This window comes from Callospermophilus lateralis, unplaced genomic scaffold (genome assembly GCF_048772815.1).
Source record: "Callospermophilus lateralis isolate mCalLat2 unplaced genomic scaffold, mCalLat2.hap1 Scaffold_190, whole genome shotgun sequence".
Classification (NCBI taxonomy): Eukaryota; Metazoa; Chordata; class Mammalia; order Rodentia; family Sciuridae; genus Callospermophilus; species Callospermophilus lateralis.
Window position 1 is genome coordinate 1347346 of NW_027512918.1, and position 4194 is coordinate 1351539.

At 39.2% G+C, this 4194-nt stretch overlaps 1 pseudogene; it reads right to left on the bottom strand.

Moving 5' to 3' along the window:
- Positions 1 to 2391: 2391 nt before the first annotated feature.
- Positions 2392 to 3630, bottom strand: LOC143410314 (sprouty-related, EVH1 domain-containing protein 1 pseudogene; annotated as a pseudogene).
- Between the last annotated feature and the right edge of the window lie 564 nt (positions 3631 to 4194).

Sequence of the window (4194 nt, forward strand, 5' to 3'; positions counted from 1 at the left end):
TTGCTCCTTTAATGATAGCTACTTGTTCTTCCTCAATCTCAGTCATTGTCTGCAGTCTATGTACTTTCCTGGAGAGTGTACTCAGTCTTTTTTTTTCATCATATAGTTTTTAATGAAGAAACTTGTTTAAAACTGTAAAGGAAAAAACAGGGATGGGACGGTAAAATCTTTGCAGCAAAGTGGTTAAACAAATTGAAAATATTAATGCACAAACATTAAAATATTAAAGCATATATGTTGCATATAAAATACAGTACAGAACCAGGAGTTGCACTATACTGATTAGTGCTTAACAGAAGAAATGAATTAAATTTGTTCTTCCCAGAAGTATATACACAGTTCATTTCCACAGCATTTTTCTATATAGCTAGCAAGTTATTTTCTTCAGTCATTCACACCTCGCTCAAACCTGAATTAAAAATTCAGTACTTACAAATATGAAAATTCATTCAAAAAGAGAACCATTATTTCCATTTCATCCATAAAAAGGAATTTTGAAAGTTAACAGTCTATTCTAGGAAACCAAGTTTAGCTGTAAACTTCAGGGATGAAGATCACCAGGTGTAGCAGCATTCAAATATATAAACAGTAAAAATAAGACTTAAAACTGCTGCTACAGTGTCATGTTTTGGATTTAGTTCATCCAATTGATTTTTAGTACAAAACTAGAAATAACCTCTTCTTCATAACATCTACAGTTAACAATATAATTTTCTTCTTTTCAATGTGAAATAATACTTCAAGATGATCTATGTACACAATGTTGTCAGTTCAAGCTGTCATATAAATATAAATGCTTTCTTTTTTTAAAAAAAAGTATTTTACAGACAAGATAGTGTTATATACATTGTTCAGTTTCAAAGGGAGCAAAAGAAGAATGCTAACACAAGCTTAAGTTTGATATGTAAAACAAATGAGATATAAATGACATTTAAAACCTGCATAGAAAATGAGTTTCAAATGGTAGTGTGATTTTAATTTCTATCACCTCTAGTACTTCGAGCCATTAATTAAAAAAAAAAAAAAAAAAGGCACACGTCTCAACTTTATTACTGTAAGGGAATGTTCTTAAAGAATTCCTCATTTGGTTAGTTTTGATGTTTAAAAAAAATGACCCCATGGTATTTTAAAATGGTATGTTGGAACACATATCCTACTACTTTGTAAATTAAACAGCAGTAATACAATGTTCTGCAAAATAAATAAAATTTATATCTACAAGATATTTCATTCACAATGATGTTGGATTAAATACTTTCCTGGGATACATTAGCATACATTTTAACAAAATAATTTTGTTTTCAGCCAGTTTAAATAAAAAAAAATATAGCTGAGAAAGATCAGTGTTATATGAATTGTAAGTACTGAGGAGTAAGCTAAAACATTAGTAATGCAGCTGAACATATTTCGGTGTAGCAGAACAATAAATGGAGATTTCAAGAGGAAACTGTTTTACACCAACTATGCATTTACACTTTTTGCCTTGTAAAACGTTTGTTTTTGCAATATTATTTTTTGAAGGAGGAAACTCTGAAAGAAAACAACTTGCTGGTTGAATACCACAAAAAAACAAAACAACCAAAACCCTTAAATTTTCTGTTTACTCAGTCTCTTTTTATATAAAAATAAGGGTTAAGTTCCCATCAGAACATTAGATAATTACATCTGTACTTTAAAAAAATGTTGGTCACACAAGGCTATTAGAATATCTTAAAGGTTTTTAGATTACCAGAATGTACAGATATAACTCAATATAAATTGTAGCCAAAGATAAACAAGGATGAAAATATCAATCATTCACATGGAATAAAAATGTTATTAACTAATGAGTTAAATATTTAAAATATATGGAATGTGACAGTAGATAAATGTGTATCTACTTCAGAATTAGGAAGGGCAAGAAAGGTTTAATATGTAATAATTCATACCTTACATTTAGTTAAATATAAACATTTTGTTATTTATACATAAAACTGCTTTCAGAAAAACAACTAATAAATGATTTAGTTGCACTTATTTTACTTCTTATAATTCCCAAGTGTTAACTTTTCTTAGATTGAAATCAACTGTCCCCTAGTGCATTTTTATTTTTAGTTCATGAATTCAAACCTTTAAATTCCCATCACCTAATGCATAAATATACAAAAATGCCAAAAATTAATCCCTTTTTGATGGATCATATTTATGCTGACTTTTTATAGTCAATAGCCAAAAATGATTTCCTTCTGCAAATACTCTACAACCTGTAATGAAACATGCCATGCACTCAAGGAAAAAAATGCATGGCTAGCATCTGTGAAATGCCAAGAACTGATGAGTTCTGCTTCTTTCACGTGTGGCCCCAGTGATACCAGACAAGATTCCATATTGCTTGCCAAAAGCTTCCACAAAACCAAGTTAGCTAATTCCTGGAAACAAAGATTTTAAGCTCCTTTTGGCACTGGATCATTTCATCCAGCAGCTTTATGTTTCCCACCACAGCACCCACACGCCTCACCACAGCGATGGCACATTCTCAAAGGGACGTAGCAGCACATACATGGTACAATGAAAGACAAAGCTACCAGGGCTAACCATCGTAAGCAGAACTTGTCATCACTAGTGTCACATGAACAGGGATCAGAAAAATCTCCCTCTGAGTCTGACATACAATGATACAACATGCTCTGTGCACAGAGCATACAACTAACTTGATATATGCATCTTTTAATAGGATCTGGAGCATCCTGACATTTTCCCCTGACATTTTCTTCATGATTAAACCTTTCCTGGCAGTATACGCAGCGAGAACGTTCACCATCCTCTTTTCTTCATTTTGACTTCTTAATTTTTAATGAGGAAGAAGGCTGTGTCTTAAATACCACAGAGTCTTTGAGTGAACTTAACTTAGTCTCATCCCCACAAGAGTAGAGATAGTCTGACTTTTTACTGTCTGGTTTAGGAAAGTGAATATTGGAGTCAGTATCATCTCTCTCCAAGTCATTTTTCCACATGTCAGGATGTCTGTAGTCTGCATACCGATGTATTAAGATATCTCGAGGGTTTATTCTGACAATCTCATCCTCATCTTGAAAGCTGACATGTCTGATTGATTTCAAAGGGACCCTGTTTTGGGTCTTTAAGCTTCCACATTCCTTGGGTATTTGCCGCTGTACATATTCCACACTTCTGCTCTGAATGTCTAGGCCTGGCTGTCCAAATGTTATTTGTAAGTCATCAGCTCCTTCAGCTTCATTTTTCAATGCTGGGCATCCTTGAGAAATATCCTCGATGGCTCTTCGAATGCCTCTATCAAAAGCCCTAGCAACAGCAGGACTTTGAAAGGTAAGGCCAAATTTCTTGTCATCAATCTTCCAGTGGTGAAATGTTGGAGTGACCTTATTATAAATAAGGTCTTTTTTAAGCATACATTCCAAAACCACCATTTTGTCCCTGAGTCGCTCTCCACGGATAAAAAAGTCAGCCACAGCCATTCTCTTCTTGATGAGGGACTTTGAAGACAGTGACGCTGCTTAGTCCACTCCCTCCAAGGGGTAACCATCCACCACTTGAGTCATCTCGGGTCATCACCATAGCTCGCACTGGTGCATAACTATTATCGTTGTCAGAAGTCGCCGTCTCCTCGCTCATCTTTCCCTCACCGTGATCCGATCCAGAGATGGAGCAGCAACAGCAGGCGGGGTAGTAGCAGCAGCACCGAGGGGCAGCAGACAGCGGCGGCGGGGGGGGGGGGGGCGGGGGCAGCGGCTCAGGGGCCTCACCATGGTGGATGCCTCACCCAGAACGGTGCCCCCCCAGCCGGGAACCCCGGCCACCCCCGCAGGGGGGTGGCAGCAGGAATCTTTGCCGTGGCGACCCCAGCCTCTTCCCTCACCTCAGCGCCCGGCCAGGGAGATCCTGAGAGGCCGGGTGGAAAAGGGAAAATGGAAGAGGGGCTGCAAAGGCTGGCTGGAGAGCTGCTCCTCCAGCCACTGGGGTGGAGCGCCGCGGGGTCGGTCCGGCCAGGAAGAAGCGGGCGGGCGGAGAAGCCGGGAGCAGAGGCGGCGCTTCCCTCAGGGATGTGGCGAGGAGGAAGCAGAGCTCCGCTCGGTGGGGGCCGGCGGGGGTTGCCAAGCCCAGGCTCCGGGGGGCGGCGGCGCGGTCCTGCCGGAGCCCACCCCACCATCTCCCGCCCCGCCGCCGGCTGCCCGCTCA